This window comes from Dipteris shenzhenensis, chromosome 17 (genome assembly GCF_047967505.1).
Source record: "Dipteris shenzhenensis isolate YYH24624 ecotype China chromosome 17, Dip_SZ_1.0, whole genome shotgun sequence".
Lineage (NCBI taxonomy): Eukaryota > Viridiplantae > Streptophyta > Polypodiopsida > Gleicheniales > Dipteridaceae > Dipteris > Dipteris shenzhenensis.
In genome coordinates this window covers 52,005,858-52,017,107 of record NC_141612.1, presented here as the reverse complement: position 1 = coordinate 52,017,107, position 11,250 = coordinate 52,005,858, and the positions used below count along the sequence as shown (strand labels likewise).

The 11,250-nt window shown below is 48.6% G+C and overlaps 1 pseudogene; it reads left to right on the top strand.

Annotated features, from left to right (window-relative positions):
- Positions 1 to 2,010: 2,010 nt before the first annotated feature.
- LOC147892273 (AT-hook motif nuclear-localized protein 16 pseudogene) lies at positions 2,011 to 3,285 on the top strand (annotated as a pseudogene).
- Positions 3,286 to 11,250: the final 7,965 nt, after the last annotated feature.

Here is an 11,250-nt window from a genome sequence, read left to right as displayed (position 1 = left end):
TCCATGAGTCTATGGTGCCCTTCTGGCGCTCCATTCTCGAAAATCCAATGTTATTGGGGGCGAAGGACGACACACGAGTATAGTTTTTGCCTTCCGGACGAGGAGTCTAGAGAGAGGACTCAGGAGGCCAGTCTTCCCGTCTTCGTGCTAGGCTCCTGTAGCTAGAGTCATGGACTCTGCAGTCTGGTCCCCAGACAGCGAGATTCCCACTGTCCACAGATTTTTTTTTATTGAAGAACTGTCCACAGATTGGGACACGGCAGACTGCGCCGACAGAGTACGAAGATGAAACCGAGGCAACAGGATACTATAGCCTAGACCCTCTAGACTCGGGCGGACCAGCCAACGCGTTGGAGAAAAGACACGAGAACCAGGGGGAAGGAACTTCAAGGAAGCCCTTGTTATTACTTTACGAGTTTCAGGCTTCAGCTAGAGCCTAGTAGTCTGTGTCATGTAACCGGGACGAGTAGCAGTAGGTTGATTCATATCCGTTGTATGGTGTGATTGATATCACGTAATGGTGGAGCGTAGGTCTCTAGACTCTCTCTCTCTCCGCTCTTCTGACTCCAGAGTCCAGAGAGAGCAAGGAAATTACATGAAGTTTTTTAAGAGATTCGAAATGATAGTGGTTTGAGACTAGTAGATGCGGTCAAAGCAAACGATGGCATTGGCGGGAATGGGAATCTTTCCCACCATATGATTTACCGGGTTGTGAAGTGAGGCAAGTGACCACTGACGAGTCACGAGTCTGCTTCGGCCGATGATTCATGAATTCTCAATTGTCCACAGTGCACACGTTTATAAAACTGAATCCCCGTTCAGGTCATGCGGTGCAGCTACTGTAGGTAGACTGTAATAACCGGTTTTCCAAAAGTACAATTTTACTTGCAGCGGGACGATATATCCTCAATATAAACCTCGGTGACTCGGTCGTTTGTGTGTGAGTAGACTCATCATGATTCATGAGTACCTTCAATCTCAGAACGACCCCCCCGCACGCACTGCACTAAAACGCACGCAGGGTGGTGTGTACTGTGTATATGTCTCCATCCATCAGATCTCCCTGCCATGCGCCCCGACCGCTGCAGTTACTCTCACGGACCAGCGACGCCCCGCCTGCCAGGCGGCCCACCTCCACTCACAAACGACGCCATCCCTCCTTGGTCGCCGCCCCAAACATTTAGGGCCTGGGTCGGGGGTGACGGGATCGTGGCCTCCAAACCTGGGGTTTGGCCAACGAAGAGGGTCCAGGCGCAACGCCCCACCCCAAGTAGAACCGGCTGCCCAGGCCGGCTGGGGCAGCCGGAGTACACGGACACGGTATGGTGATGTGCAAACGGGGATGCGTACTTGGAGTTAGCAGCGTCCGTCTAATCAGACTTCATGACGAGAGATGACACGGTACGAGAGATGTAGGAAGCTGGATGCGATGCGACCAGCGTTGCAACTTGTGATGATGACAGGTGATGAGGAAAGACTCGTGGCGGTGTGGAGGACTCGAGGAAAAGCAGGCCGAGTGGAGTGATCCGGGCGAAGAGACGATTTTGCGCGGGCGGCGGCCGGGACTCGCTGTCGACAGAGTGATGAGGTCCGAGGAGCGACGCAAACGAGGGATGTGGGGTGCATCAGAGCAGAAGAGCAGGGTTGTGGTACTTTTTGCAGAGGGAGGAGCAGGGGCCCGGACCCGGACGTGATGCATGAACATGGAATGTGTGTGTGTGTGTGTGTGTTGTGTGTTGTGTGATGAGAGAGAGAGCGTGGGGTTACGTAAAGCACGGAGGCAGAATGCTGGTAGCGGCGGCGTGTAAAGAGCTCGCCTCGCCTCAGCCTCAGCCTCAGCCTCAGCCTCGGTCCCGTCCCTGTCCCGCTCCCCTTCCTCTCTCCCTCCCGCCCCCTCCCCCTCCCCACCACTGAACCCGTCAAACGCCCTTCACGGGTCGCACTCCCCAATGCACACCCCTCCCGCTGCGTCCTCACCATCCCAAGTTCCCCCTTCCACACCTCCCCTTCTCTCTCGCATCACGCTTGCCTCCGCGTTCTCTCCAAACCTGTCTGTCCCCTTACCCCTCCTCCTCCTCCTCCTCGTGGCATGGCTTCGCTGCTTCTGTTTGCAGCCGGACTCGTGCACCGCCCCTCAACCTCTCTTCATACCACCCCATGATCTCCCTACCGCTCCGCACCTCCTCCCTACATGTTCGGCATGGCTGGCCTCGAGCCAGGCAGCCCTTCCCACCATGGCAACAACCTCTCTCCTTTCCCTCAACATCATCCACAATTGCCGCATCACCACCACCATCACCACCAACAGCAGCAGCAGCATCATCATCACCAGCAGCAGCACCACCACCACCATCAACAGCAACTCGCCCCCAGTCGTGACTCCCAGACTTCCGAGGACGAGAACAGTAGAAGTAGCGGCCCAGGCCGCAGCAGTAAGAAGAAAGGCAAGGCGATCTACCCCCACAATGGCGCTGGCGATGGCATGGAACTCTTGAGGAAGCCCCGCGGCAGGCCCCCGGGCTCAAAAAACAAGCCCAAACCGCCAGTGATAATAACTAGGGATAGCGAGAATGCGATGAGGCCGCATGTCTTCGAAGTTGCGGGAGGATGCGATGTGAGCGAAAGCGTGGCAGGGTTTGCGAGGAGGAGGCAGCGGGGATTATGCGTGCTGAGCGGCAGTGGCACGGTGGCAAACGTTACCTTGCGGCAGCCGACAGCTCCGGGTGCCACAGTGACGTTCCATGGCCGATTTGAGATCCTCTCTTTGTCTGGGGCATTCCTGCCATCGCCGGCCCCTGCAGGCCTCACGATATCCCTTGCAGGAGCTCAAGGCCAAGTTGTGGGAGGCAGCGTGGTGGGAGCTCTCACCGCAGCGGGGCCTGTGTTGATAATCGCTGCATCCTTCCTCAACCCCTCGTACGACCGCCTCCCCATTGAGGAGGAGGACGCCGCCACAACCAATCAGCTGCAGCTCTCCGGTATCCCACCTGGTGTGCAGAACACCGCCCCTCCTCATCCTCAATCAGCCGAATCTTGCGGGATGGCCCTCTTCAACGTCTCCCCCACCCCTTTGAACTGCCAGCTTCCGCAGGACGTTCTGGCATGGGCCGCTGCAGGCAACCGAGCTCCATACTGATCTTCAGCTTCTGGGCCTTTCTGTAATTTTAATGGCGGTACCTCATCGAAATGTGGCGCGCTCATTGGCGTTTAGGGCTCACCACTTTTGATTTCGTTTTGCTTTGTACATGTTACGGGACCTTGGATTTTTCAAGCGCCTTGGCAATCGAGGATGTAAGACCTCAATTTGAATCTCCATTCATTTTCTCCTCTTCTTAGAGAGATAGTTTGACCCTGTTAGTGTCTCTGAGAGTTGCGAAAATTGGAGTGCGGTGCGGACTAAACTGTCAAGAGTGGGATACAGGTCAGCCTCGTTTCCCACATTTGGCTGTTCTTGTTTTTCTGTCTTCGTTCCCTTCGTATGTTACATAGTAACAGCTTGTCTTAGGGAGCTTATAAAAAATGGGTTGCATTTGGCATGATTGCAGCCTCAAATAGTCATGGCTACACTCCCTGTAGCTAAGTGGCTATGGCATTGAAAAGGCAAGAAACTAATGCTAGAACTTAGAGGCTTGTGTGAAATAAATTAAGTAAACGCAAAATTAGCACACGAGCACCACTAGCAGCGGGGTGGTTCCTTGCTGCTTTTTGGAGTTTGATCCCTTCACGTACTTAGTTAAATCGGCCTACAAAATCTCTCTCTCGGCTCATATTTACAACTCTAGAATCTAGCAAGCTTTCACGGGGATCACTTTTTGCAATGCTAGCTTTTTAGCATCCCATCGCTAGAATTTTATCCTTTGCTAGAATTTTATCCTTCGCAGCAATGTCGGAGACCCTCTTACATCATGCATGCCATGATGTCAAGGACACAGGAATGATGAGGCCAATGAGAGTTGTAGCATTTATTGCCTCAATTTTTTGTATTAGTGATGTTCAATTAAGTATATGTGAGGGTCTCTCTCTCTCTCTCTCTCTCTCTCTATATATATATATATATATATAGAGAGAGAGAGAGAGAACTTTTGTAAGTTAAATGGCTCCTTAGCTTTTTTCAAAAGAGCATTTAAAGTTCAACAACTCCTTAGCTTATTGCAAAAGCAAATATAAATTTATTCTCTTCCTTCCTAGATCTATTACATCAACATTGGGAAAATTGTCATGTGTCGACATTAAAACATATACATTAACTAGATTGTTTGGCCAGCTGGGCTCTTGATGAATACTTCTCTCTTTTGCTATCTTGTTGAGGTTCACATGAGTCACGTTGTCAGAAATGATGCAGAAGACTGATGTTCAATTGCATGCAACCTTTTGTAGAGATTTCGTTATCATCCAGTCCTGCTTGCACTTGATGTTGTTCGTGTCGACAGTAAAACGTAGTTTTTCTTTTTTTTGGAGGAAGACTAATTCCTATTCTTTGCACTGTAAGCAAATCTATTGTCATTCCACTTCGAGCGAACGACGGGGAGATGTATTTCAGAAATGAAATTGAGACAGAAGCATGCAACTGTGACAGGAATAATCCAAACCCAAAGCTGCATTGCATGTACGACAAAAGTTCCAGCACCATTTGCAACTTCATTGGATGCCTTTTTTCGAAGGCACAAATGTTTATTTTTTGGGTCAAATTATGTTCCTGCGCTTTAGGAAATAGTACTTCCGCGCTCTAGCCGGATGGCCCTCGAGCGTGTTGTAACCTAATGGATCTACTGTGTTGTGGCTCCTTATGTAGTATTACTCTAAAGTTCGTGCTTTGTCTATAGTGTCTGTTGTTTCCAAAACTTTGATTTCGAAATTTTCTTTGAAGGGCTTGTAACGCTGCAAGTCCTCTTTCATTTTCGTCGGTGGTTTTTTATTGTGCTGTTTGATCCTCTGCGGCAGGTCCGTCGTGCTCCCTATGTATTTTCTATTGTTGGGCTTGCACGTGATGCAGTAGACGACGAGGCTCGCACGATTTCCTTACGCGGGCGCTTTAGTGGAGGCTCCTCCTTCATCTGGAGGCTCGCGTCTTTCAATGTCGTACCTGCGTAAACATCGACAATTACGTTAGTCATCGAGGTTTTCGGTCTTTTTTTTTTCGTTTGACGTCCATAATAGAATGCATTTATTTACTTGCCCTGGTTTTTCTCTGTTGGCGTGAAAGGATCGTTTCCAATACCAAAGCGCTCCTCGTATAAGTCCCTGTCGAAAATATACGTAAGCTTCTCCATTGTCGTCACCGAGTGTGTCGCGTCGTGCGTCCCTCCAAATTGTTCCATGAATTGTTCGAGTATAGCCGTTCCTTGATCGTGCATTGTGTCCCTCAGCAACTCCAAGGATACGTTGTACCCGTAATGCAGCAGCTCACACGCATACGCTGTGATCCCTTTCGTCTTCGTGTCTAGTAGCTTCTGCCCCTCCAAACTTTCCATCATCCTATCGGTCTCATCGAACTCAATGTCAAGCTCGACAAGGATCTCTTTGAGGAGTCCTGCAGGAGAAGTGCAATCCATGATGAGTTTGTTGTTCTTGCAACTCGTTAATTCTTTTTCTCAATTGTTGCAGTTTTTTTTTAATTTTCTGAAGCATTACGCACCATTTGCGAATCTCAAGCCTCCCGGCTCTCTTTTAGCTGGCAAACGCCTATTGCAGTTGTCAATGAAGTCGCGTAGTTCCGCATACGTGTTGAAGCCGTTGATGTAAGCTCCCGGATGTTCTCCTGCATTGTTTGCTAGCCAGAATTGCTTTGTGGTTAGGAAGAACCTCCTCTTTGCTGGTGGAGGTTTTGTTGCCTTCGCGTTACTTTTGTATAGCTCAAATAGTTGCTTGCAGGCACGACTTATTACACCGTCTTTTCAAATGAGCTGTCTTTTTAAATCTTCAAGAAAAAAAGATTCTTTCATGCTGGTGGAATTTACCTTGTCTGCGTCCATGTCTTATGCTGCAATGTCCTGAGCTTTCTGATTCTCTGCACCTATTCTCGACAACAGACAAGATATTAAAACCATTTTCCTTGCACGCATGTTTGATGTAACATATTCATGACTTGCCTGTGCCTTTTTCAATCTCTGGTAGTGAATACCTTTATGCGCGTGGTTGTGTTGTCGGCTGTGCGAACTGTCATGGAATTGGTCTGAATATGTCTGGATGTGGGCAATGTAGTATGCGCAGCCTCGTTCTCTCAGTCACTCTGGACAACATCATGTATGCTAGGCCAGGGGCAAACACTCCTCGAAATATGAGCAGCGCTTTGTTGGATATGGTTGCGCCTTGGGATTTGTGTCCCGTGATAGCGTATGCTAGGGTTAGTGGAAATGTGGACTTGTGGAACCATTTTCCATTTATTGCTTTTCGCTGATGCTTCGAGCGTCGTAATGTGAGCACGGCCGTTGTTGTGTCCACGACGACAGTGATACCGTTGATTTCTCCCTTGCTAGTTGCATTGATGCTCTTGATTTTGCACATTGCTCCATTTGCGGCACCTATTGCGAGGTCGATGTTTTCCGTTATCATTGCCTTCGCCCCCACGCAAATTTTTCCTATCTCGTTGAAGCTTTTGTCCTCCAACCATTCTTTGAGAGCTGGTTCGCTCGCGGCGTTACTGTGTATTTGAACATGCACAATCATCTCGGGAGTGTTGAATTTCTCCACAAGCTCATCGTTGAAGGTAGCGACATCGACTCTGTGCGTGCAAATGATGGTTGTTTCGGCATCGATGAAGTGGCATGCACCTTCCTTGTCGACAATGCACTGCCCCAAACAGTCGGAAATCTCGTCAGTTGTGGGTGTCCAAAGTCTTATGGTATGCAAGAATGCCAGGAACGGCATGTCTCGTGCATGTCGCACCGAGAATTGCATGTGGTACATTTTCACTGCAGCCCAATGCGCGGAGGACGTGATGTGGCACGGCTCGCAGAGATCCTCGCAGTGTTTGCAGACTGGCGGTAATTGCGCCAGGTCACCAAAAATTATGAGCATTTTGTGTCTGAATGGCTCATGCAATGTGCCATTAGTGACATTGACGATTTGTCTTACCACGAGATCGAAAGTCATCGTTGTTAGCATGGACATCTCGTCAATGATGATCGCGTTGGCTTCCTTGATTGCGAGGTGTCGCTCGTCCGTCTCATGGATGTTCAGTGGGTACTGACTGCTGCGCACAGGGATCTTGAATTGGTAGTGTACAGTGGTTGCAATCCCGCTCAGCCGCGTCGCAGTCGCCCCTATTGATGCACAGAGTATTGCCGTTTTGTTTTGCGCTACCAGATGCGAAACATAGTACCGTATCAAGAAGCTTTTGCCGCTACCTGGTGTTCCACAGACAACGTGCAGCCCCGAGCTTGTTGAAGCCAGGCTTTCAAAGACTCTTTGTTGTTCTATTGTCAATGCGGCATTGGCGACGGTGCGAAACTCGGCCATTTTTTCCAACATCCTCGCGCGTGTTGGCCCTTCGACGGTTTGCTGGTCGATGTTAGGCGCTTCCATTGGGCAGTCTCGGATGATCGCAACCTTTTGCAATATCATATTGATCAACTGGTCCATGTGGTCAGTCGCTAGCAAGTTCCTTTGCGTGTATTCGGTCACATACATCTCGAGGTCCTCGTTGCTCAATATGAGGCCGCGTATTTGGCATTCGACAAAGTAGGATCCAGCTGTGTTGGCAGGTGATATGAGCTCCGTTTCATTCCTGAAGCTGAGTTTTCGCAAGAGCACGTTGTAGAAGTATCCCTCTGGTTGATGTCCAAGGTGGTAGTCAGTGAATCTGACTACTCGCTCACATTTTGCGATCCTGTTGCCGAAGAGGTCAAGACCGACCGTTCCACGTTGCGTTTCCTTGGGCTTTCGGATCACATATTGCCTATGGTAATCGTAGAACGTGCTATCCTCGATGACGCTCGGTCTCCCGCAGTATATGTCGACCGGGTGCAGGGTGACGTTGTTTCACGAGACGATGCGTTGTCTTAGAGATGGTGGCGAGGAGTCGACATAGTGAACAGTCTCGCTCCTTGTGATTGTTGGTATCTGCATGTAGTTTAGCGCGGCCTCTGTTGGAGAGGTTGGTTTTGATAGGAGGCTCGCGGCGATGAGTTTCAGCTTTACTTCGTCGAGATGTTGCAACCCCAAACGCGAGGCGTCTTTTGAACGGATGTTCAGTTTGCCCATTGGTTCAGATTTCATCGCGTACTTGAGGAGGTAGTGAGAGATTGAAGAGTTTGTCACCCGCTGTATGTTCATGTGTGCACCCCACAACAGTAACACGGAAGGGTGGTAAGGGACGATGTGTCGGTGCTCATGTCTCGGCCGGTAATACAACCAATGTTGCGTCAGAGGGTCGAGGATGGGTTCATATTCTGGCTATGTTGCGAAAGGGAAGCCGTGCTTGCAACTGTGGTGTGACGGTCCGACGTAGCACGCTTTCCTGCATACGTGCAACTGCTTCCTAAGAACTAGTTCTTGCAGCCTTGTGTTTCGAGGATCCAGGGCCTCGTCCCTGGGGACGTAAGCCGCAATCTCATTTGCAATTCGCTGATGGTCATCATGGTGGACCCACAATATGACATGGGCGTGTAGGGAGCCCCTGTTTTGTATTTCATAACGAACGACATGGTTTTGTATTCGGCCAAGCAGACCATCAGATGAAAGCAAATGCTTGCACATGAACATGTGGAAGCATGCGTGGAAAAGTGCCACGCATTCAACAGGACAGTCCTTCCAAGTGAATTGCGCATTATAATGTGTTGCGATGCTCTCGATCACATTAATTTCTTGCCACCGTGTATTGGTGACCTCGTCTGCAGTGAATGTCAGAAAGAAATCTGGGAGGCCCCAAGCATCGACCATCGTTATGAGGTCCTTCAGTTGCCGTCGATGCCACGATGGGGACCCCGGCATTGTTGATGGCATGCTGTAGCGAAGCACGTGTCTCATTGCGTCTTCATCGGTCGTGGCAGGGTTGGCTTTCCTATATTGGTCGATGTCTCGTTGCAAGCATGTAGAGTTGCTTGAATTGGCAATCATCACTGCCTGTTTTAACTGGAACATGATCAACAAGTACGGCTTGTAGAGCGTGTAGATAGAGAATAAGGTGCATATTCTCATTTTCACATAGTTGCTGAACTGTATGCAGCCATCATAGTAGCCCCGTCCGAAAGAGAACAGGAAGGGGAACACTGCTGACTCCATGGTTATGTCAATGCACGCACTGCCAGCTGCTGCTACTCCGTCAACGTGGAATGAAGCGACCCTCTCTGAAAGCATTTCTGTACCCCGTAGCTGTATGGAGGCAAACTCATGCTTGTCCCTTGCATCAAAGGCGCGACGGTTCGCAGGGTCCACCATGTTTTGCAAAAGCAGGAGCTCAGGCTGAGATTCCGCTATTGACATTAACTCGAAGGGAGCTGTCTCATCGTGTAGTTCCAAGATACCTGCAATGGTTTGAGGACTCAAGATGCACATACCCATCTTGATGTCCGCACGCTCTGCTAAAGAATTGTACTTGCGCAATATTGGATTGTTCTCGATGTTGTATGCGAGCACACCTGACAGCTCGTTCGTCACGATTTCTTGAGCCGAGCTTAGTGGGACGTTTCGCCAAGATATCAGAAGATTGTCTAGAATTGGTAGAAGATGCATCAAGTGCAGCTCTCATGTCTGGTTTCACTAATGCTAGAATACCTTGCCAAAAATCGTGGTAACTGAAATGGATACATCTATGATGCTTAGCAGTTGCGTGTGGAGGTGGTTTGTTTTAAGCAACTGCCGAGAGTACTGTGGCATCAACCGCACAATGTATCTGCTCCGCTGGGCATCTCGTGTGCAGCTTTGGCATTTCCAGTAAGTCACTTGCATGCCCATATTCTCGCAGGCATCCAAAAGTATCATGTTTCCGAGTGCGGCGCTGTGGCTCGAGATGCCTATGCCTTGCGAAGAAACGATCCTTTGGTTTGCAGACAATAGCGTGGTTATGCCACAGACACCGCAGATTTGAAGGCTAGAGAAAATAGCCGCGCAATTACTAACCCATTGCTTGTATCTATCTGCGATGGTCAACCACGATGACGTAGCTAGCCTCAAGGACGTCTTTCTTGATGTTATATCAAGTTGAATAGCTCGACCTCTGGCTGCTCTGAGCGTTGACGAATGGTCATGTTTGAAGGAGTTTCTGATGGTCATTTCTACATCGTGACATGAATCGATGTCTTATGTTCGAGTTTAAACACCTACAAGGATTAATAATAAAAACCATCCGAAACTTTGCTACAATTTCACTCACGTGGTTTTGTCTAAACACAACAGGAAAAACAAAATGAACGTCTATCTTTAGAAGGTGAAAGAATTGATAAAATAACTTGAATCAAGCAAATACATTTTGTTGTGCGTACCTTTAGGAGAAGACACTCATTTGGAGGCTGCAAACATCTCGAAAACAAAAGTGTTACAGACATGATTAGTATGTTGGTCGAACCAAGCAAATGTAATGTTCCCTTGCGGAAACAGAATGTGCGAAGAAGTGTGCGTGCTCAAGATGAGGTGTAAAAAAAAAAAAACCATACGTAATGTATGGTGGAGAGCGGGCACATGTCTCTCCAAAAATTATATATCATAGGGGAACATGCCATCCCCCCGTTTCGAATAGTCACCCCCAATGTCATTGGAGGTGTAGCGCATTAATGCGGACAGAGCAACAGACGGTGCAGAAACATTTCAGAATTGAAATGACCGTACATTCTACTTACGTGGAGTATCCTTTGTGACGTCCACAGCTCGACGAGAAGTCGCCTATTTCTTTGCTGGAATGATGGAATCTGAAAAACAATCATGATTAGTCAATATGCATTCCTCATGTTCTGCATGTTTGGATATGTTGGTTAGCATATGTGCAATTTCCTAAAGATGATAAATTCAAGCACAAAAGCTATACACAATCCAACAATCAAAGATGTTCAAACCATCAAGGTAATCATCTTCACACATCTTCGAGCAGTTGTAGTTACAATTTTTGCCTTTGCAAGATTCCAAAAAATTACGACTATGGAAATATAAAAGTGCGTTCTCAAATCCAAGAGAAGGTTTGCGATAGGTGGAGGCTCCTCTCGTGCCCATCCATTGCCTCCCAAAATTGAAGATGTTGTCCAGGATGTTGCACTCCTTAACAAACATTTATGATATCGACAAGATGAGTGTAACCACAAGCTCAAGACCTTGGCATCT